Raw genomic sequence first — 25,680 nt, forward strand, 5'->3', positions numbered from 1 at the left:
ACTGCAACTAGCATAGAAGTGCATTTTTTATATATATTCTCACATCATGAGAGAGGGAGGGGATAATTAGGGGCAAGGGTTGTCGGCTTTCAGAAAGACTTTCAATGGCAAAACTAGAGGAAGCATTTCTACCATGAGTCCACCTTTGTATGAAACAGTCCAATTCAGGGGGCTCTGTTTCAGTCTTTTCCAATTTCCACCTATACTTCAATTGCAGTCTTTCGGTGTGGACCAGAAATTTCATGAAAAGCACAAGCAACTTCACTGCTTGTGAAAAATGTGTATCCTCCATTGCTAAAGCACCCAGAGTCATTTTCTTTTTTTATTGTCAATGTAACTTGTCACTTGTCAAAACTTCGCTTTGTGGGGCATGGTTGACACTGGGCAAAATCCATGTATTAGAAGTAGGCAGTCTTATCTGTTCTCAGATAATGATCATCATAAGGGATCTAGGAGACAGACCAGCTTTAAAAAGGTGTTTGTTGATTTAGTTCCCAGATGTGGGTGGGAAGTACAGAACAGTGAAAACTGCAGTGGTATTTCTATTCCACCAACCCTAAATGGTTTTCCAAGCAAACAAGTCAGGATGGATATGAATTTGAAGTGGCCCATACTGTTCCAAATTATTCATAAACTATGATTCAATAATGCTATAGGATGGTGCAATTGTTTGAGCACTGAAGTGTTTCGCTGGATACCGGGGTTCAAATCCCCACTTGATCATGGCAATTAACTGACCTTAAGCAAGTCACGCTGTGTTAGCCTCAGAGGAAAGCAAAGGTAAGCCCATTATGCACAAATTTTGCCAAGAAAAACTGCATTCAGGTTGCCATATGTTGGAAATTACTTCAAAGCACCCAATAGCTTTTAGTAAATCATGCTAGTATTTTCTTCCATCCCACATTGCTTCACCTTTGCTTTTTATCAATACATTGTTAATTTCTGGACATTGGGAAGCACTCCAATGACAACGCAGTAGATTTCTTTTAGCACAGATTTGGGGGAGGGAATAATGATTGATATAGAGCTATCTGTACATAAAACAATTACATTGTTTTAACTGTAATTGTTTTATTATTGTTGTGGTTGGCCTCTAATTGTTGCCAGTTGTGAAGCTTCCCTGAGTCCCCCTCCGAGGGTGAGAAGGACAGGATATAAATGTATGCAATAAATAAATAAACAAACAAATACATGGCACATGTGTAAAATTTAAAGCAGTTGTTAACCAGTATGCAAGTGAAACCACCATAGAATACCTATATTGTGTGTCTGGTGACCTCTTCACATGGGCCCTGCTTTACCTGTCTTACTTTTAAGCCGATCCCAGAAGCATTGACCACGTGTCTTCCCCCCATTCCTTCTGGTACAACAAAGGAATCCTCCCATGTTGCTGCCATGGGGCATACATTAGTTCTGCGATAGTTGACCAACAGAGCCCTGCCGGAACTTCCTTTGCACCGTGAGATAGGAGCCAGTTGGCTCAGTGGGTCAACTAAGTTTGAAATGTCATGTTGGTTTCTAAAACATTTTAAGTATATAGAATGGAATGATATCCCCTACTTTAGTGGTTCTCAACCTGTGGGTTCCCAAATGTTTTGGCCTTCAACTCCCAGAAATCCTAACAGCTAGTAAACTGGCTGGGATTTCTGGAAGTTGTAGGCCAAAACACCTGGAGACCCACAGGTTGAGAACCTACTTGTAGATTAGTTTATTCACTCTAGATTTGATACAGATGTAATCTTACAGTATATGGAACAGACCTATTGAGCTCAACAGTATTTCTAAGGAATAACTTCAGCTCCATTGGTTCTACAGTACACATAATGAGGTAGGGATCCATTTCTTTGTGGTGCTGGTGATTTTATTTTAGGAAATAGATTTTGTTTCGAGGAAAATAATCCCTCAGAAAATTAATAACAACATTTTAAAATATGACAAAATAATTTAAAAATACAACAGAAATTACTGTCCTTACTTGTTCCCCATTCTACCTTCCCATATTTTTCCAGGTCACCTGACCAAGTGAGCCATGATACTAAATAAAGCAGTCTAATACTTTGAATTGTAATTCATTAAATCGCTTCTCAAAAGAAAATTCAGATAAAGTCAATGAGATTTCTTCCCAGCTAGGTATATGTAGAATCACGGTCACAATTCAATTTCTTCATTTTTATTTTGAGACCAGGTGGAGAGAGAATCCTTCCAATCCTTATTTATATTGCCATACTATGGTGTGCTGTTTTGAATTAGATCCACACCCACACAGTCAGTATGGTAACACTTGTCTTAGCCTTTCACTATTCTGTTGAAAAAGTGTTCAATAAAAATGAGAGGACAAAAACAAGGGAGTGAAGCTTTGCAATCTTATTCACATGAAGTTAATGGAATGGAACTATGAGCAAGGACTGGATCAGCTGCATAAACTTAGAAGTTATTATATTCCACATAAACTTCAGCTTTTAAAATATGTTCAACAAAATGTCAGACACTGTGTATATCTCTGAAGTTATATTGCTTGCTGTAATTCTTGTCACCATCATCAACACTATCACCATTGCATTAATATTCTCATACCCTTCTTTGATGTGATTCAGGGGAATGTGAATTGTATTGTCTTCATTCTTGCACTATATAAGATGTAACTACACGGGAAGAAAACACGTGGCCCTTTTTTATGCTGTTAGACTTTTATTTCCTATTGGCCATGTTCAATATAGCTAATGCTGAAATCAGATAAGAACCATAGCTCAACAGGATCTAGCAGAGATTGAGTCTAAGGCTGGATCTACACTGCCCTATATCCGAGAATCTGATCCCAGATTATCTTCTTATCCCATTATCTGGCAATGCCTCCAGTTCAAAGTAGATGATCTGGGATCAGATCCTGGGATATAGGGCAGTGTAGATTCAGCCTCAGTGTCCAGAGTCCAACATTGTATAAATGATAACACACAGGGTTGTAGGAGCATATTACCCCCAACACAACCTACTCCCAAGTGTGAACTGGTTTAGAAAATTATTGGATATTTCTTTAGGGCTGTGGTTTTCCTATTTAAATTAGACATTTTTTACCATTCTACTGAAAAAAATGAGGATTTGATGCAGATCCCAGAATCATGGGATTGGAAAAAATAGTTTCCTCACCCACCAAAGTTGCCCAGCCCTGCCTTCAATTATTTTGCTCCCAAGGTTAATGGGAAGGAAACAGCGTGTGGAGGGGAGAGAAATGGAAGGAGAATAACAGATGTTGCTCCTGCATTGATGGCAAAACTTTGGAAATGTCAGAGCACTGACTCTAAAGCCAGTAGCAGCTGGTGGCTTCCATCATAGTAGGGTGGTAAATCCATTCCAAGTTTCAGTTTGAACTTCCACAGATACATCCCTAAAATTGGTTGCTGAACTTCATTCCCAAAATGCATTTAATACTTTGGATAATTCCTTTAAAGTTCAGACTAAAACTAGGGCTGAGTCACCATCTGCCATTGCCCAAAATCGTGTAATTTTCCCCCAAATTGAACTGTACGATGGCTTTGCCAACATTTCAGTTTCATTTCTGCTGTTTAAACCGACCTGTTTCTACTGTGCTGAATGAGTATATCAATTAAATACCTAGTTCAGAAGTTTTCAAAATCCATAGAAGGCATTCTATTTACTTTGGAATTAGTGTCAGAATTAGACAGCCAGGAGGGGGAAAAAAGCTTTTAAAATTGGTTTTCCTTTTTGATCAAATGTAAGCAGCCATATAAATTATGTGGAGACAGAGTGGGTTGCCATAATACCTGATTTATACATTTTATTGGATATTACGGATACACCTTAAATTATGAAAATAATATACACTCCAGATTTAATGCCTAGCCTAGATAAATGAATGGAACTTTCAGCCAAGTGCTACAAGAACTGGGGAGGGTGGGGTGGGGGGCATAAAACACCTGAAGGGAAAGAAATTTAAATGTCTGTTTCACAGATGACTTATCAAGCATCATTTGTCTTAAGCAGAAACAGCTTTAACCATGAAAAATTCTTCATGATGTAAACTCCTGTCACATACTAAATTATAAGAAAATCTACGGGGGAATAAGACTAACAAATTTATATTTTGTTTTTATATAGCAATTTGTTATAATTTGGCCTCACTTTCAGAGAGGCAGAAAAATGTGCTCTTGGATAATGGAAGGCAAACAATGCCTTCTCACCAACAGAAACTGCATCGGTTCCATTTTTGCCTGTATTTCTTCTTCTAAAAGCATGGAGCTCCAATCACACTTTTGGCCAGAGAACTAAACTAGGTGAAAAATGAACATTGCTAAGGGATGACAAATGCTTGCACCACAACCCAGTTATTCTTCTTCTGTCTTTAAGTTTTGTGTTTTCAACCTGGGAAATAGTCCAGGATGACAACAGTCCAATAAACAAGATCTAGAAAGCATATTTCTGAACAGACTTATGTTTAGATGAGGGACCATGTACTTCTCAAATAAACAAATACAGAGAATTTACGACCATGTGGAATTTTCTAAATCTTTCAATTTTAACATTTGCATTTTCATAAAAACCACTGAAGCATAAAATCCTGGGGTTTTTTTTGCTGCATATTTTGTTACAGATTCACTTCAAACCAAACTCTAAACTTGAAATATGTATTGGTCTCTCCTGATACTTCCTACATTGATAGGTTCAGACATGAAATCTCATTTTTTTTCACTGCAAGTTCTAATGAACATTGCATGCTATGTGTCAAAGTCTAAGAGATAACATTGGTGCATGTCAGTTATCAAAAGCTCCTGAGTATTATATATTCTTGAATCAAATCAAGTAAGCTGTCGGACATTAAAAAAAATATGACATGGTTCTCCTGGTATTTTGTTGCTTTGTGGGGTTTTAGGGGGAAGCTTATTAATAGTTCTTCATGGAGAAGACATTCATTATTTATCTTTTTTTGCCACAATCAACATGTGGAATATTGGATATATTCTATTGCACACTCATAGTTCACAATGAACAGCTGATAAGCCAAACTCTGATTTCATCCGAACGAAAACTCCAGACTCTAAATTTCAGGTAAAATCTCTTTGATAGACCCCTTTAGAAGAGAACTCTTAGAAAAATAGTAGAGTCTCACTTATCCAACACTCGCTTATCCAACGTTCTGGATTATCCAACGCATTTTTGTAGTCAATGTTTTCAATATATCATGATATTTTGGTGCTAAATTCGTAAATACAGTAATTACTACATAGCATTACTGCGTACTGCGTACTGAACTACTGTCCAATTTGTTGTATAACATGATGTTTTGGTGCTTACTTTGTAAAAGCATAACCTAATTTGATGTCTAATAGGCTTTTCCTTAATCCCTCCTTATTATCCAACATATTCGCTTATCCAACGTTCTGCTGGCCCGTTTATGTTGGATAAGTGAGACTCTACTGTAGTATGAAAAGTAGGTATGCAAAGAACACTTGCAAATTTTCATGTGACTTAACACAGTGAAGCACTCTTGATGGTCATTTCAGCTTTGTACATGAAATTGAATGCAGTTCTGATATTTTCCTTTTTCTCAGGTGATTAAAAAAATTCCTACATCCCAAGGCAAATTCCCATTGTATATGAAAGCACATCCAGCTCAAAGAAGAGAACCGGAAATGTATTAATTGCCTAAATTCCCAGAATTTTGATTTGCATTAAGTATGTCATCCCATTGCTCCTTTAAACACAACATTTTATGTGTTAAATGAATTCCCGAAACAATCCCATTCTGCTAGGAAATGGAAACTCCATTAGCAGAAACGATATCCTGACAATTGTTTAGTTCTGTGGGGCTTTATTTTTCTCAAAGAAATCAGAACAAGTATCACAGCCGAGATCTATTTTCAGAGCAGTATCTCACTGAAGCCCATTAGAAGCTCCTCATGGTCAAGCATGAACTGTTGCTGCTTACGCTGTGGGAAATAAATAAGAGGATTTCAGTCTCCATCGCTGTGCTTCCATCATACCATTCACTAGCAATAAATTCACATTTACAATATAAATATAAAGGGAGGGAGACCCACACTCCACATGAATTTTTTTTCAAAAGGAAGCAACATAAAGAAAGATGGACAAGGAGATTTAATAAGCGATTTTTATATCTTAAGTGTGCTCAAGCCTTTCCAAGACATATTGCAGATAAGATAAAAGTCTTGGATCTCTGTAGGTCTGTAATATTATTTCTCACCCCACCACAATGCATTGCAAATTTGGCATATCTCAGATTTTTAAAAACTCCATCTGAAACAGTACACTTGAGCCTTGAAATGAGCCTAGCATTCAGCACAAATGAAAATTAATCTGCCAGGCTTTCTTATTATTGTGCTTCCCAGCATCAGCTAAAAAGTCTATAATGCTATTTTCCACGTACATTTTCCGTGGGCAACGAATATATTGAAATGAGGGAGACAATACATTCTACCTCAGAGCAGCATCCACACAGCATGACTTCAACTAACCAGGTCAGTGTTTACATTTATGTACCGGAAGATGCACTATAGAGAAGGCACTTTACTTACCACTTATTGTCAATTTGCACCTTGGGAAAAGCTGTCCTATGAACAAAATGGTTTCAATGAAAATGTCACTGTTCATTACTAGAACCCAAAGCAGCACAATGTCTCCCTAGTATTCATTAGAATAATAACTACCTCATCATCATATATAATTGACATATATGTTATAAGTACACATACACCTAAGGCATATAGCTGAGGGAAAAATATGTAGTTCTTCCCACAGAAATCCAGCATACAAAAATGTGCCAGCATCATTATTCTTCATTGGGCCACCATTTTGTTACTCTGCAGAGGCTGTTATATATACATAGTGTATTCTGCTTATGAAAACATGCAGCACATCAGATCTCTGTTGCTCTGTCTATCTTCATTTCATATTTGAGAACCTGTTAACTGGGGGTTTAGTATAAATATTTCTATGACAGTATGATTATTAAGGTTATTTTTTCAAAGTACTGTACACATATTGACTTCCAAAACATTTTTTACTAGTTCCAAGATTAATTTGAATTTGTTGCCTGCCTAGAAAAAGCCATCATAGTTAGAAAAAAATGTAAAAGATGGTGTCATTGGGGGACACCTGCTCGACCCCACAACCATTGTCTTGTGGGGTCCCGCAGGGGTCAGTACTGTCCCACATGTTGTTCAACATATACATGAAGCCGTTGGGAAAGATCATCCGGAGTTTCAGGGTGAGGTGTCATCTGTACGCAGATTATGTCCAGCTCTGTCACTCCTTCCTACCTGTCACTAAGAAGGCTGTTCAGGTCCTGAACTGGTGCTTGGCCGCTGTTTTGGACTGGATGAGGGCCAACAGATTGAAACTCAAGACAGAGGTCCTCCTGGGCAGTCGCAGGGCCGAACAGGGTATAGGGTTACAGCCTGTGTTGGACGGGGTCGCACTCCCCCTGAAGACACAGGTTCGCAGTCTGGGGGTTCTCCTGGACTCATCGCTGAGCCTGGAGCCCCAGGTTTCGGCAGTGGCCAGGGGAGCTTTCGCACAACTAAGACTTGTGTGCCAGTTGCGCCTGTACCTTGGGAAGTCTGACTTGGCCATGGTGGTCCATGCTCTGGTTACATCCTGTTTGGATTACTTCAACGCACTCTACGTGGGGTTGCCTTTGAAGACGGCCCAGAAGCTCCAATGGGCGGCAGCCAGATTAATAACTGGAGCGGCATACAGGGAGCATACTACTCCCCTGTTAAGCCAGCTCCACTGGCTGCCGATATGCTACCGGGCCCAATTCAAAGTGCTGGTCAAAGCCCTAAACGGTTCCAGTCCAACTTACCTGTCCAAACATATCTCCTCCTACAAGCCTGTGAGAACTTTAAGATCATCTGGAGAGGCCCTGCTCTCGGGCCCACATGCCTCACAAGTGCGGCTGGTGGGGATGAGAGACAGGGCCTTCTAGGTGGTGGCTTCTCGGCTGTGGAACTACGTCCCCAGTGATATCTGGCAGGCTCCATCCGTTCTGAGTTTTAGGAAAAAAGTAAAGACTTGGCTTTGTGAGCAGGCGCTCGATGAGTGAATTCTGTTGGCTCTACTCGGTCTGGATTAAGGTTTATGTACAAGGTCTTGCGGGTGAATGGCTTAAGTATTTTATAATGTATGGTTTTAAATCTATTTATTGTATTTTGTTAAATTATCTAATTGTTTTAATTGCTTATGTTTTATCTTTTTGTATTGTATATTGGCATTGAATTTTGCCAGATTGTGAGCCGCCCTGAGTCCCTTCGGGTGAGAAGGGCAGGATAGAAATGATGGAAATAAATATACCCTCTCCCCACCCTGGTATCATAATTATGAAGTTTCTACATCACATACACTATGTCTGAAGCTCGATGAAGTAAGAGGACTCTATGAGGGAGTGATTTTTATTGGTCCTCAGACATGTGGATGGAGAAAAAAGTAGACCTCAGAACTCAGAAAATAGACAGCTAAAGCAATTAAATTTTCTTTTTGCATCCAAACACAAAGTTCTTTCATCTCTTACACCAAAACATCTGCTACAATATTGTTGTAGTAAACTATTCTGATGTGTAAAATACTTCTAATTGGCAATACCTAAACAAAACTCATTTGAGGCTCCTGAAGCCATTCTTGACAAAAAAAAAATCCTGTTGATGTTTCTCAAAGAAATGAGGAATTGCACATTATTTTCTCATTGAGGGCATCTTGTTTTCTGCAGCCATCATAAATAGGATTGGGTGATATCTAGAATGAAAGAATAGATTTAAGCTGCTTTTATCATGAATTCTTCTTAATTGCACATATCTTCTAATCAGAACTGTTTTTTGTTGCAACGGGTTGGAATTGGTTGCTTTCTCCTTGTAGTTGGAAATGCTGGTATGGTTCCATCTGTCTTCATTTGTGTTCCACAGCATTACCAAGCTTAGCTGAAATAAATCTTCAAAAGAAGGCACATAGTTTTTTGTTTATTTATAGCATTAGATTGCTTTTTATAATAATCAAAGGATGGATGAGTGTTTTTCTGCCCCCAAATCCATACTTTTTGATATTAAAAAATGAAAGATGTCTGGCAAATAACAGAAAGGCAATCATGAACCAAGGGTGTTAGCAAAAATCAGAAGAAAAATACACGAGAATTGTTGTTGTTTTTTTATTTAAAAAAGGTTTCAGTAAAAACAACTTTTAATCAGCATTAATACATCCAATTCAGCCAGAGCAATCTATGAGCACAATCAAGATTCCACCAGAACTGTCTCCTAGTCTGGATCCTGGGAATAGCATACATAGATTAAATGACTGCAACAACTTTATATCAACACACAGAGCTCTATACACAGTGATTTTTGTTTTGAACTGGAGGCAACACATGCTTCCTATATAGTGTTTGTTGTTTTGTTGTTTATTATTCATTTCATTTCTCAGATGCCATTTTCTAAGACTGAAGGCGTGATGAGACTTGAGCCATGTCCTGACTGAAAAGCCAGCTCAAGATATTCTGCCTCCTCTGGTGGAACAGCCACTCACACCCACATCAATCAGTTTGCACAAAGCCAACTATGTTTTGTGTGGATATAAGGTTGATTACCCTTCAAGTATTACTCCCCATCCCTGGCACCACAAAAACAATAACAGAAAAATAAATAAGTAACACTTGGTACATTTTTCAGACACCCATAATTTGATGTCTCAGGTGGCTACTTCATTCCAGCTGGCTCTACACTAGAATTATTGCAGTTTGACACCACTTTAATTGCCATGGTTCAATGCTATGGAATCCTTGGATGTGTAGTTTGTGAAGACATCAACACTATTTGGCAGGCTGAATATATGACCTACTGACAGACCCCACCTGGACATGGAAAGCGCCTTAAATGTATATTTAAATGTATAATTATGTATATTTTAATGTATATTATTAATTTTATTGTAATTTTTAATCTTGATGGACTTTTAAATTTGATGAAAACTGTTTTTTTATGTGCATGTTTATATTGTAAGCTGCCCTGAGTCCTCTAATGGGTGAGAAGGGCGGGGTAAGAAGTGATGTAATAAATAAAAATAAAATAAATTATACTTCTGAGTAGTAATATAATAAATGTCATTTCTTGTAGAAAAATGTGTGTAAATTTACACACAATTAATCTCAAACTGTGAATATCAGTGCCGTTTTCAAAGATTTTCTCCCAGTGATAGGAAAGTTGTGAAAATGTCTTGTTTCTTTATTTGAGAATAAAATTAGCAAATTATTTCATCCCTGTTCTTCCCCTTCATCTTATTAGGTCATCAGTGCTGACTGTGAAAAAATGATAACGGGAGGTTCAAATAATGCATATGCATCCCTACATCCACCGTATGCCTGTAGTGCTATTTCAAAACTTAAAGTTTCAGCAATCACACTGTAGCAGCATTGAAATATAAACACCCAAATACACAACTTTCATTCTATGTTTCAGCTGGAACATAGAGAAGGGTAGAAACTAAAGGCAGACACCCAAAAAAGATTATTTTAAATTTATGTTTTCAGCTACATGTGATCATATTTGTGTGGGTTTTTTAATCTTGTAAATCTCTTGAGCAATAGGACCTTATCACACTAAACTTTATAAAAATTATTATTCTACTTTAATTAATTAAAGGAAGAGCTTGAAAACCTGGCTCTTCACTCAGGCCTTTGGATAAAGATTGCTCATCCCCATAACAATCCTGTATCCGCGACCATTTTCGTACCGGTTTGCACTTTTTACCTTTGTCAACTTGATATAGACACAGGGTCTATTCCCATCCCAATTTGCACTTCCAAGAATTTGCAGCACTTTATCAGTTACCTCATTTTTACAATATTTATATGGTGCACTTTATCCAGTCTATTTTTACAACCTCTCCGTTTTAATCCATGTTTTTATTAAGTTTTTGTCATTTACTTTATTGGTTAATGTTTAAATTTTTAATTGTGCATGTCTCTTGTCTATTGTGTTTTATATTGTTATTGTTTTTATTCAGGCTTGGCCCCATGTAAGCCGCTGTGAGTCCCCTTTGGGGAGATAGATGCGGGGTATAAAAAATAAAGTTATCATTATTATTATTATTATTATTATTATTATTATTATTATTATTATTATTATTATTATTATTGTATGACACAGCAAACAAGATAGATATGCTGGATTTCGTTTCACAAAATCACAAGTTGAACACTTCCCAAGTGTCTAGGACTGTGTGATGTATTTTCGGATGATGCGCGCAGATCCCAGTAGGGTGGCCTTTTGCAGTTGACAGATCATAATTTTGTCAATGTCTATTGTTTCCAAATGCCAGCTGAGATCTTTTGGCACGGCACCCAGTGTGCCCATCACCACCGGGACCACCTGCAATGGTTTCTGCCAGAGTCTTTGAAGTTCAATCTTGCGGACCTGATAGCGGCTGAGTTTTTCCTGTTGTTTTTCGTCAATGTGACTGTCACCTGGGATGGCAACATCAATGATCCAAACCTTTTTCTTTTCCACAACTGTGATGTCTGGTGTGTTGTGTTCCAGAACTTTGTCAGTCTGGATTTGGAAGTCCCACAGTATCTTTGCGTGCTCTATTATTATTATTATTATTATTATTATTATTATTATTATTATTATTATTATTATTATTATTTACATCATATAGAATGCCAGGATTTGTAGTTTAGGGAGAGACATTTAAAATTCTCAACCAGAGGGCTCTTGGGCCTCACTAAACTAGAAATCCCAGAATTCCACAGGATGCAACCATAGCAATTAAATTGGAATAATAGCACTAGAATAATGTAATGTGATGACACCCCAGTCTTGGGGAAATGGTGAGGTACAAACAAAGTGATTGCTTGGGTTAGACCAGCAGTTCTCAAAATGTGCTCCATGAAGCATACTGAGGGTCTCCATGGTCCCTCCTCCTCCTCCCTCCTCAAAAAGTTTGCACATGTCTGACACAAACACACATACATGCATGCACGCACACACACATTTCTTGGGGCTTCACAAGAAACTTTTGCTTCAAAAAGGACTCTGCGGCTGAAAAAGTTTGAGAACCCCTGGGTTAGACAATTGAGATACCATTGAGATCCATACCAAATTCATCTCTTTTCCACCATCAGTTTGAGCTTAAATTCCCATCTCCTTGGTTTGTTGTAATCTGGAAAATGTCCATTTGAGTATTTCTATTTGGCCCAAAGTTCTCCTTTACAGTAATTTCCTATCTTATTCCACACTTACTGTCAATAACAGAAGACTGTCAGAAACTAGAACTTTAAACAGCCCACAATTTCCACAATGGAACCTCTGAGTCCAGCTTTCAGAATGTTTTTCATTTCCCTGGGTGTGATTCTTTGCTCAGATGTCAAAGAAATCTTTTGTTGCTCAAAATGAATTACATCTGTGATAGGTTTCCACATCTCCAATCTCTTTCTGCATGAAACTACTCAGATCTCATTTTTAAGAAATTTCCCCTGACTCTCTAATATCAATTTAATACATTTACTCTTAGGCATCGCCTAAATTGCTGTTTCTTTCTTTGGTTCTGCTACAAAATCCACATCTTGTTCAGCTTTTAGGGGCTTTTTCTATGTTTTCGTGCAATTTTCTTGCATATTGGTGGTTGATTTATGACTATATCATCAAAGAGGAACCTATATTTATGAACAGACTAATTTCTACTTATTTCAGCCTAAACTTGTGACAAAAGGGTCAAAATTATAAAAACCCATTTTTGTAAATAGACACTCTTGTAGTCCAAAATAAGCACAAGTAAACAAAATACAGTATTTGCAGTTAAAATCATCAACAAAGCTTTCCAATAATATTTGTATGCAAAAGGCTGCTCTCTGATATAAAAAGTTAACTGAAGGAATACTACTTCTTATATGAAGTCAATCCTCTCCAAACAGCACCTGAAGAAGAAAAAAGCATACAAAAATGACGACTCATTTTAATGCATGACACATATTTGAAGATGGAATCTGTAGTCATCTTGGTACTTTGCACTACACACTTACAAATAAAATTTTCTTGTTCTTTGTTGAGGAAAGGAATAACAATTGGAGATGGGGAATGTTTTACAACAAATCCTTTGATAATAAAGACAATATTTTTGGGGTCTCTGCTATATTTCCCCCTATATTCTTCTGTCTCATTGACATTTCCCTATTTCTAGCTTTCGCGAGACCTTGTGAGAAGAGCTAGGCCTCAGTTGAGGCCTTCCACGTTCAGCAAGGAGGGAGCCGATGGTCCCCGCTACTGCCACTGCCGCTGAAGGTATGTGCAGGGCCTTGGAGGGGGGCGCGGTCACTAGGTTTGCCTACAAGGCGAAATTACCTAGGGCCACTTCTGTCTGGGAGCCACCCTGAACACTCAGGATTTCTCTCAGGGGCTATGGTGTTTCACCCAGTGGAAGCTGGGTTGTGTGGTCTGGGTGGGATCCCACAATAGGTTGCTCTCCCTTTGAATTTGCTCATTGCCAAAGAAGAATTAAAGAGATAATAACAAAAATTGTCCTTATTTCATCCCATATCTTGTTTCTAGTATTGTTATTCCTGTGGTAGGATAGCAAAAAGCAATAATGTAGTGAGACATGTGGAGGTTGTAACTTTGATAGTGAAAGGAATTTAAATTTAGATAATGAGACCCACAGAGACCTAGGCAAATTTCCTTTAATTTACTTTAAACCAAGTTTGGAAAAATACACTTTGTTGGAATCCAACTTCTGGAATCTCACAACCAGTGGCCTAGGGTGTTATGACAGTTATACTCTAAAAAGAGAAATGCCCCAGGTTTTGAGGAGAAAAAAGAAGAAAAAGAGAAAAAGAAGGCTTAGATGCAACTATTACTATTCAAAAGCAAGCCAAAAAAAGGTTGTTTTTCCACCATCTGCTGTGATCAAGGCTTTGTTTTGTGAAATATTCCATAAAGATGATAGATTATGGATTTTCTGACTTCAAAAATGCCAATGATCTATGATAGAGAATAGAAACAGTACCGGTTAGTAAGCCCCATGTCAGTGTGATAATCCCACTCTGGTTTTTGAATTTTAAAGAAGTGATTTAAAATGCTGAATTTGTTATGGGAATAAGGTTCAGTACATTGAGCACCTTTATGCTTTGGACCAAAACAGAGGTATCAAACTCATTTTCATTGAGAGCCATATTAGCCTTCAACTATTCCTGTCCTACCACAAGACCAGCCTTCAACTTGTAATTGTAAAACTGTATAAATATAACTATGTTGCCCTGGCTTTGGAAGCCAGGGCTCACATGAAATGTTATGGTAGGCTGTATTCCACTTGCAGGCCTTGCATTTCACATGTGTGGACTAAAATGTAAAGGAAGTTCACTGTCTTAATCTGTGAAAGCCACTAACCACCACGACATTGAAAGCTGGATATCTCATTATATGCATTATATGGTCAGTGTAGACTCATATAATGCATTTTAACTGCATTGAACTGCATTATATAAGTCTACACTTCCCACATAATGCAGTTTCAAAGTGCGTTATATGGCAGTGTAGATGGGGCCTTGTTCCCCTTGAGACTTAACTTTTTCTAACCACTGTAGCTCTGAACGGATATAGATGACTGCGCAGTTGTGCCAGTTAAAGATAATGTCACCTGGACATATTGCCTTTTATCTATTACATGTTCTAACTATTTTCCATGAAAAGCCTTAATTAGGTGCTACTCTTCCCCATTCCCAGGGGAATATTTATATTTGCAGCTAAATCAATTAGCCAGATTAACATCCTTTTAATAGCAATTTTAGCTTGCTATTGTTGGGGCACATCATTAATACGATATGAAATGTCCTTATCAATCTTTTTTGCTAAAGACCTTTCATGAGAAGTTGTGCTGATCTTTACATAATATACCGTTGAAGATTGTTTCCCTAAATTATTCTGTTTTACCTGTTTCTGTAATTCAAATTGCCTGTTGCATTACCTTTATCAGCAGGAAATGGTAGAATCTGGCTGGGACATTGCTTGGAGCACTTCTTTTTATCTGTAGCAATAATGAATGTTGCAACATTATGTTTTAATATCATTTCAAATCTTTTTGATAGCATCTCACTGTGTTCCATTTTTTAAAAAACACTGTTTCCTTTTTACACTTTCAAAAACCTGATGGAAGACAAGGACACTATATGAAGAGCATATCAAAATCCTCTCAAAATTCTTTTCTTATGATCACAGCCAGATCCATCATACACAAAAGCCTGTGGATCCAGATGGTATTTTAAACTCCACCCATCAATTCCAAGATCAACAATGTTCTGAAAAGCCACTGCTTCCCTTTCTGTATGATTAAGTAAAAAAGAAAAATATTTTTGCAACAGCAAGATAAAAGAGAAACAAATGGGATTAGAATCCTTTTTGTGAAAAGATACCTAGACTAAAATCCTATGCAGCTTTGGGCTCATAAACCATTGAATTTATTCCTAGATAAATTGATTTGGCAGAAAGGGGAGAAAATATTCATTCTTATCCATTTCCAGCATGACAAAAATGGGTATTGGGGAGGTCAGAGAACCCTGTCAGAAAGGATAACAAAATGGTGAGAATTTTGCAGATTTTTTTTCATCCAGTATTCACACTTGCAAAAGTGTTTCAGTGAAATATTCTGTGCAGAAATTGATGCAGGTTTTTGGCATGCCAATTATTTTAAGTATTAGTGGGAAAACATTGTTTTGTTTCCAGTCTTTCCAGAATTTTTGGAGAAAGGTTGTCATTTTGTTTTGCAGGGAAAAACAACCTTCTTGTTCAGTCTTCAGTGTTGTTCTATTGTCCCATTGATCATTCAGAAGGTCCAGCTGCTGCTCATTGATCATGCTGCTGCTGCAGTTCAAAACCCATGAAGCACACAGCAGTAAGGAAGGAAAGAAGGGAGGCAGGAGGATTTAAATATCCTCTGGCTTCACTTCCCTCCATTGGCACCCAGCTGCAATTGTGTCTCACAAATTTACACTTGGACTCCTCTTCCCATTTGAAGGTCAGCAAGAGCAACTCCACCCCTCACAGAAATGGAGCTGTAAAATTCAAAGTTATATCCCTCATTATGTTACAATCACAAGGTATGTCAGTTCATTTCTCATTATATCTACTGGTCCCATTCCTATTGTGTGGACACAATATTCAAATTATTTAAATTCTTAAACAAAAATCTCTATGTCTCCTTGAATACCTATAGTTTTATGAGACAATTATTTTCATTAAAGTTTCCATATCATATATCCACACCATGTTCTAAATTATCTGACTGAAAGTGAAATAAAAGTACGTGGAATTTATATATTTCTCTTGTTGATGTGGAATCCAGCACAGAAGGATATAAAAGAAAGAAACACGGGAGAAAATTGTAGTTTTTAATGGCCTGATCCATTGTTTAAATCCCATTAGGGAAAGATATCTTGATGTACAGTACGAAAAGCCCATGCAAAGTGAAATCCATTTGCTTTGATTTTCCTCCAAGTTAATCAATAACTTCTTTAGGTTTTATGTCAGCGTCATGATGCACGGTTAAATGGGCTAATCCAACCTGTCTTTCTCTATTCCTTAGATATTTCTATAAAGATGTTAAAATGACTAAGAAATATATTGCAAAAGAAGGTTATGACAAGACAAACTATGGAAACAGAAGAGAATGGAATATCCCTGGAGAAAAAGAAAGAAAGCAGATAATATAATAAATGTTTAATGGCAACTGACTCCACACATTAGGGCTAGTTCTCTTAAAATATCTGTTGCAGATCTTGGGAGTGTGGTTTTAAGTAGTATAAAGTAGAAATGTTGATATGACAGTGTAAAGATGCTAAAGAAGGAAATCACAGGTAACCCACTGTAAAGCTGAAGCTAATGCTCTCCTCAAGAAAAAGAGTCTTTCTGTCTTCGACCATTCTGCTGGCCACTGGGTGGGAAACAGCCAGCCAGACACAAATCCATCATGTTTTATTTATTGCTGCTGCTGCTTCTTCTTCTTCTTCTTCTTCTTCTTCTTCTTCTTCTTCTTCTTCTCCTTCTTCTTCTTCTTCTTCTCCTTCTTCTTCTCCTTCTTCTTTTTCTCCTCCTTCTTCTCCTCCTCCTCCTGTTATAGATATAGATTGTAGGTCTGTGCACAGATCCATTTTTCAAAATGGGCTCCGGCTGTTCCAACTATTTTGGCCAGTCATAATGGCACAGACTCCACCACCATTTTTTTTCTCGCCGCAACAGACTACGTGGCTGCCAAAAACGACTGCTTTTGGTTTCTTTTGGCTACATGTGGTACATGGAGAGACAGCTGTGAGCATCTTTTAGCCAAGCTGGGCTTCCATTTTTCTGTCGTGTGCAGGCTTCTGAGAGACCCTTCACACGAGGCAAGCTTCAAATGTGGAATAGAGATATTTTACCATTTCTAAAGCCGCCATAAAATGAAGAGACAAATTATATCTTTTTTTTTTTAGGAATGGCTAATGCTCCTTCAAATGGTGTGGCTCCCATTGACATACATGTTTAAAAAAGTACCTTAACAGCTTATTGAAAGGATGTTGAGGGCAAATGGTCCCAGAAATGGTGGTTTCTTAAGTCTGATGCATTTAATCCAGGATATACTGAAGGATCTCCTGCCAACCTAACAGGTTGAAAACATGCCAATGTGACTAGATCAATAGGTGCTGCTCCAGCAGGAAGGTAACAGCGCTCCATGCAGTCATGCTGACCACATGACCTTGGAGATGTCTATGGACAACGCCGGCTCTTTGGCTTAGAAATGGAGATGAGCACCAACCCCCAGAGCCTGTCACGACTGGACTTAACATCAAGGGAAACTTTTACCTTTTTTATATTGAAGGCTATAAGGAGAAGGGATCCCAGAAAGGGTAGTTTCTTAAATCTGATAATGGAAATAGAATGAGGTTTAACCAAATTGCACACCCCTAATAGATTGTAAGCCTGAAAGTAAATTAATGCTTTCTAAGGGGCTCTGAAAGCCTTTGTGGCTGAAGAGTGGGATATAAGTACTCTAAATAATAAATAAGTAAATGGATAACAATGATTGACCACTCCCAGGCTTGATCTGAAATTAATGTATCTAATTTTATGGTTGTGTAAGGTGATGTGTGAGGAGTGCCCGCCCCCAACTTTAATTATGCCATTCTTCCCGGATGTGTAAATACCTCTGCCTTCAGTGGGATTGATGCATTCTTGGCCTGGTTGGACCACATAGACTCTACCCCCCTGCCACAGTGAGTTTGGGAGGATGCCTGTAACTGTCCCTGTGACTGATCCAGAGCATTTATACTCCAGATTCGTCCCAATTTTACTAGACACATTAGGCACAGCCTTAGCTGAGAGATGCAATGTCTTTTTGTCAGATGATATCATTGGAATGTAACTTGAATTCTTTGCTGATAAATTGTTTTTCTGGGAAAAAAATAAGTTTCTGAAAAGCCAAATTCATGAAGAAGACATGTACTGTTTTGATTACCAAGATTGCATTATTATAATTTTTTTATTGAGAAGTTAAGAACCAGTTGTTCCTGAAAATGTAGTTTTGCTAAATGATTTTCCATGGTTCCTTTCAGTCTTGACCAGAAATTAAAGATAAACAGACATGGCTTAATGAGTCAGGGCTGTGGTCCTGTCTCTAACCCCAAGGATTGCACCAGAGTATACTGTAGAGTTCCTAAGGCAGTTCTTGAAAGGAGAGGTGAAAATTAAGATAGAAGAATGCTATAAGGAAATTTTGAAATTAGCAATAAATGATGAATTAGAATGCAATCTAAAGGTTTAAAAGGCCTAAGGAAGAACAATGATTTTGAAAATTATATGGGAAAAAATTGAAAAAACATTAAGGAAAGAAGATGGGAATCAACCCCCACCAGAAGAAATGAGGTTCTGTTGGGATCATAAAGAAGGACTCCGGAGATGGGTAGCACAATGGGTTGTACAACAGGGAAAGGAGAAGAAATAAGTATATGAATTGTAGAGATGGGTTTTATTGTAACGAAATGAATAGAAATGTAATAAAAAAATATTAAGACAGTTCTGAAAATTCTACTCTGGATGCCATCCAGATGTGTAATAACTCAAAAGTCCCAAGTCAATTTAACACCTGCAGCTGGAGTTTCTGCTTAAATGCAAAACTGGGGACACCTGCCTGCCTCCTGTGCTACAGCAAAACTTAAAAATTGCACATGTAAGTTGCTCAGCCTTGATCTTGACCTGTGCTTGACAAGAGCCAGAAACAGCCAAAATATATCCAAGGAACAATATACGGTCACTTGTTCTATCTTATTTTTCCCAATACTCCCAATTGTGCTTTACAGTTCTATCTCTGAAGACTACAACTTTGGTCTTGTCATAATCATTTGACAATTTGTTGGCTGAACAATATACATCAAGTTTAGCCAGGTGTCTTCTTGGTGAAATTTGAGTATGAGAGAGAAGTGCAAAGTTACAGTATGTGCTTCTAAAAGCAGAGGTGCAGATGTGAAGATGGAAAGGGAAAACATTTAGAGATATGAGCTTTATTGGGCTATTTGGTCCTATTTGATTAAGATGTGTTTTGTGCAGTTTAATTCTTCACCTTGGCAACAATCATTTGTCCTTCAATAAAGTTTCATTTGTTGATTTTGTCATCAACAAATTTAGAACACTTGGAATTATCACAGGTTCTGCAAGGCACCTTTTTGTTTTGAGAAGGTGCAGAGGAATTTAGAGCAAGTTGCAGCAATGACATCTTCCTAGGCACATATTAGGTTTGATTATCTTGCCAGATTACTTGGTAGAAGGTAAACCATTCAACTAACAGTTATATTGGATGGAAATATCTCAGACTTGTTAGAAGTTGTGCCGTCCAAGAGCCTATAACAGTATATGACACAATGGACTTTTAAAATATGGTTTTATACATTAGGCGATTTTTATACCTATTTGTTTCAGCTTTTTTTGACAACACCTAATCCCTGGTTACATATGCCCAGTCCCTATGTTCAGAAGATTATGCTGCTATCTCACTTCATCCAATCATCGTCGTCTCACTTGTTCAGTCGTTTTTGACTCTTTGTGACCTCATGGACCAGTCCACGCTAGAGCTCCCTGTCGGCCGTTGCCGCCCCCAGTTCCTTCAAGGTCGAGCCCGTCACTTCAAGGATACCGTCCATCCATCTTGCCCTTGGTCAGCCTCTCTTCATTTTTCCTTCCATTTTCCCCAGCATCGTGATCTTCTCCAAGCTTTCCTGTCTTCTCATGATGTGGCCAAAATACTTCAACTTTGCCTCTAATATCCTTCCCTCCAGTGAGCAGCCGGGCATTATTTCCTGGAGGATGGACTGGTTGGATCTTCTTGCGGTCCAAGGCACTCTCAGGATTTTCCTCCAGCACCAAAGTTCAAAAGCGTCTATCTTCCTTCGCTCAGCCTTCCTTATGGTCCAGCTCTCGCATCCATAGGTTACTATGGGGAATACCATTGCTTTGACTATGCGGACCTTCGTTGCCGGTGTGATGTCTCTGCTTTTCAGTATTTTATCGAGGTTGGCCATTGCTCTCCTCCCAAGAAGTAGACGTCTTCTGATTTCCTGGCTGCAGTCTGCATCTGCACTGATCTTCATGCCTAGAAATACAAAGCCTGTCACTGCCTCCACGTTTTCTCCCTCTATTTGCCAGTTGTCAATCGGTCTGGTTGCCATGATCTTGGTTTTCTTGATGTTTAACTGCAGCCCGGCTTTTGCACTTTCTACTTTCACTTTGGTGATAAGGCTCCTCAGCTCTTCCTCACTTTCAGCCATCAGAGTGGTATCATCTGCATACCTAAGGTTGTTAATGTTTATTCCAGAAATTTTAACTCCAGCCTTGGATTCGTCAAGCCCCGCACGTTGCATGATGTGTTCTGCATACAAGTTGAATAGGTAGGCTGATAGTATACTTCATCCAATACCTGGCCTTTTCTATGTTGCTTGTACTATGCCATGCCTTTGCCCGGCCCTTGTATACCCTGACCACTCCCATTGAACTATGGCAATTTCACTGCACGCGGCTGTTTGATATGCTTATGTTTTACTGAAACTGTGTTTTTAACTATTTTGTTACTTTTATTGTTTTATTTTATCTGTTTTGTTTTGATGGATCATTTGTATTGGTATCTAGGGGCCATGTGTAAGCCACCCCGAGCCCCATTTAGGAGATGGTGGTAGGGTATAAAATAAAGTTGTACCTCACAACCTCTGAAGATGCCTGCCATAGATGTGGGTGAAACATCAGGAGATAATGCTTCTGGAACATGGCCATACAGCTCGGAAAATGCACAACAACCCAAAGTTGTTGTTGTTGTTGTTACCTGCATTGCCGTTCTAATCTATTTCTAGGTCTGGTCTTAGAAGAAGAAAAAGATATAGAGTGTCAGGCAAATTTCTAATATTGAAATCAAGAAACAGAAATGTGATTGTGTATTCTTTCACACTATATGTCTGTTGCATTCTTAAAGATGCCATGAATAAGACCCGGAGGCCTCTGTCTTCAACTGTATGCTATCAAGGGAATGTGATAACCTTTCCAACCCTATTGCAAGCCATTCTTGTCTCCTTCTCTTTTTGATCAAAATATGTTGTACAAGAATGACAGGAAGACTAGTGACTGCTGCTGCAGTTTTAATGAAAGAGCATTCTGGATGTTTGAGAATTAAAAATTTTAGGGCTTCTGTGTCCTGGGACTTTAAAGAAACTGCAGTTCTCAAAAATATTGGTTCTCAGAGTTTATATGCTACCGATTTCTGAGAAATATAAAGGATGGACTTTCCAAGATTTTTGATAAAGATTCAAGAGCTCTGCGAAAATACAGTTTTGGGATATTTGCTACCCACAATGTAACTATGGAGGCCAACAATTCTCACTTTTTCACAACTTTTCATTTTTCAGGTTCATTTTCATATTCTCCAAGTACTTGGAATACCAGCAGCATTAAATAGAGCCAGAGTAACAAGTTGGGGCCATAATAATCCAGTTCCATATTATTAAGAAAGTCCTGTTCTATCAGAAATATAAAGCCTTGACTGTTTCATCCTAATATGCAAGGATACTCTGTTTATGTATGAGGGTTGAATTAAAAGTAATGCCTCCACCTTCATTACTTCAGTTTGGATGGGAATATTTTAAGAAATCAAACGCAGAAATAATCCTTAGAATGTGCTTTTTAACTACCACTATTTACTTTTCCATATAATCACCAGACAATTGGATACATTTCTGCCAATGATGAACAAGTTTTCTGAAGCTGTCATGGAAGAAGTCAACACTCTGTTTCGCAGCCAGCGCCTCACAGTACCCATCGTGCACAGATCTTCCGATAGCCAAGAAAAGCAATAATACAACCCACACGTTCTTGTGAAATGCTGATTATGCTTGAAATTTCTCTCTGAGTGATACGATGATCATCCTGAATCAATCTGTCAACCTTTAGCTTGTGAAACTCGGTGGTTGCTGTCACAGGATGTCCAACTCTTTGTTTGTCACGCAAGTCAGATGTTCCCACCTCAACATCTTTAAACTTACTCACCCAGCGATGCACAGTACTCACATTAACACAATCACCATAAGCAGCTTGCATTCTCTGATAAATCTCCTTTGGGGTGACACCTTCTGCTGTCAAGAATTCAGTGACTTCACGTTGCTTAAGTCACATTGACCGACGGTCTGCACAGGGTCTAAACTTTAGCAACACAACTGTTCAATGCTAAGGCTTCCTGCCAAATGGAGCCGTAGAGAAGAGTCTACTGAACAAGCCAGTACCTGCCACATGCCAGTACTGCCATCTGTTGAGGAGTTACGAAGGTGGAGGCACTACTTTTCATTCAACCCTCGTATATGTGCCTTCAATGTCAATTTATGACAATTCAATTAATTTCATTTCTTAGTCAAAGAATACTCAGTTTTGCCAGTTCCTTCCTTTGAAACATAGCTTACAGAACCTGATATATGTTGGTGGTCACACATCCAGTTATTAACCAGGGCAAACCTTGCTTATCCTCCAAGATCACATGGGATTTGGTGCTGTTATGTTCTATAGTTGCTCTCTCTCTCACACACACATACACTATAGAATAAAATGAATATTCCTTTGCAGGATATTTTCTCAAGCAGAAAACAGAGGGTTTGTGCAATTCTTCAATACATATATGCACACAGGCACACACAGACTTGTTTTGTCCACAAAATATTTCTTCCACAGTAATTTAAAATATTGGAATACCAGCAGAAAATTGTGCAAGATTCTTGATGCTCTATTATTCTTAACTATTGAGAACGACATTTTTCAACCTGGTCACATTAGAATTATGTTTTCCATCCCCAGTTCCATACTGTCCTGTTAGTGCTGTACCTCAGAAGCCTATTTTCTTGGCATGCTCCCCATATTAGGAACCATATCAATCAAAGGTTTATATTAAAATTGATGTGTGTGCAACTATCCTGGTGACAGGAGGTAAAAGAAAGCCTTGGTGAGGACTATTCTAGCAATGAATTCAACCTATATATGTATTCAAGAAAAAACTGTAGTATTGTCAAATACATTAATATTCCCAAAGAGAGCATTTTCATCTGGCCAGATCCCTAAAGAAAAGGACCATGTATATACATTGCCATATGTAAACTGAATGCAAACATTTCCATCTTTTTTAAAAAAATCTCAATAGAGAAGATCATTATTATGCAAAACTCTATATGAGCAAAATGTCTCTGCCCACTTTTTGCATCAGCATTTTTTCCTCAAATGTGTGCTTGCTATTCATTTTTGTTGCTTTTATTTATCAGCTGAAGGGAAACATTAAAATGGGAATAATTTACATGCATTTCATCTCAGATTTGAATCTGAAATATAATGAAAGTTTGGGAGTCATTGAATTCTCAGCAAGACACACAATGAGCTCCTAGACTTTAGTTAGGAAAAGCAATTCATGTAGGTCACCCAAATGCATGGTTTTTTAATACAAACATTTTCAGCTTCAATGTCAGCATAGAAGAGCTTTTATACCAAAAACATGCAAGGTCAGATTACTGTTCCTCTTATTATGCAAGATATGAAGGTGAAGGAAGACCTCCTACAATCCAGCAATGGTTTGATAAATTGGCTGTTCTGAAAAGACACAAAACCTTTCAAAAGCTTGCAGAGAAAATGGTGATGTAGAAGAGAAGAGACTTGTGACTTGTCTGTGTCTGCTTGTTTACTTCTGAAAGGGAGGAAGCCAGACAATTTGGTACTGACTGTTGGTATGTGCCTTCGTCTTATGCTAACTCTAAGAATTTCACAGGACTTGTGTGTTTTCCAGGCAGTATGGCCATGTTCCAGAAGTATTCTCTCCTGATGTTTCGCCCACATCTATGGCAGGCATCCTCAGAGGTTGTGAGGTATATGGAGAAACTAAGCAAGGAAGGTTTATATATATATCTGTGGAAGATCCTGGGTGGGGGAATGAACTCTTGTCTGTTGGAGGCCAGTGTGAATGTTGTAATTAATCACCTTGATTAGCATTCAGTGGCCTTCCCAGCTTGATTCATGTCTGGCTACTAGTATTAAAAAATTACAAAATCAGAACAGTAAATAAGGAGCAACACTCTGAAAACAGAACAATTCCAGACATGAATCAATCAGGGGCAGCTAACGACTCTGAACAAAGGATTCCGCCAGGCCAGGAGGTGAAGCTGGGAAGGCCATTTAATGCTAATCGAGGTGATTAATTACAACATTCACACTGGCCTCCAACAGACAAGAGTTCTTTCCCCAACCCAGGATCTTCCACAGATATATAAATCTTCCTTGCTTAGTTTCTCCATATACCTCACAACCTCTGAGGATGCCTGCCATAGATGTGGGTGAAATGTCAAAAGAGAATACTTCTGGAACATTGCCATACTGCCAGGAAAACACACAACAACCCTGTGATCCCAGCCATGAAAGCCTTCAACAACAAATTTTTCAAGAGGCAGTTCTGGCAGTTCTTTCCTCTGAAATAAAGATATTAATGCTATGCAAATTGTCAGCAAAGTTTTTTCCCAATTTTAAACTAATATATCTTCACTAAAATGGGGTAAAAAAAGGTGTTGCAATCAGCAAAGGGCAGAAATTTCCTAGCATATGCATTGAAGCAAAAGGTCCTGATACCCTTCACCTACTTACAGAAGTACCCTTATTTGTAGACCCTTTTTTCCTATACCACTTTATATTATGTTTTTGCATATCTAATTTAATTAAAGTGGAATAAACAGCACAATAAGGATATGCATTCAGAGCACACGTGCCCATTCATATATGAATAAGCAGAATGATACAGAAGACATTTGTCAAAGAAATGAGAGAGGAAAACCTTTCCAAATGTGTGCTCTTTAAGCAAGGATAGATACAATATAGGGGCCCCCGGTGGTGCAGTGGTTAAACCGCTGAGCTGCTGAACTTGCTGACTGAAAGGTCAGTGGTTCAAATCCGAGAAGCAGGGTGAGCTCCTGCTGTTAGCTCCAGCTTCTGCGATCCTAGTAGTTTCAAAACATGCTAATGTGAGTAGCTCAATAAGTACTGCTCCGGCGGGAAGGTAACGGCACTCCATGCAGTCATGCCGGCCACATGACCTTGGAGGCGTCTACGAACAATGCCTGATGTTTGGCTTAGAAATGGAGATGACCACTAATCC

The sequence above is a fragment of the Anolis carolinensis genome, chromosome 5 (assembly GCF_035594765.1).
Source record: "Anolis carolinensis isolate JA03-04 chromosome 5, rAnoCar3.1.pri, whole genome shotgun sequence".
In the NCBI taxonomy this organism is placed as follows: domain Eukaryota; kingdom Metazoa; phylum Chordata; class Lepidosauria; order Squamata; family Dactyloidae; genus Anolis; species Anolis carolinensis.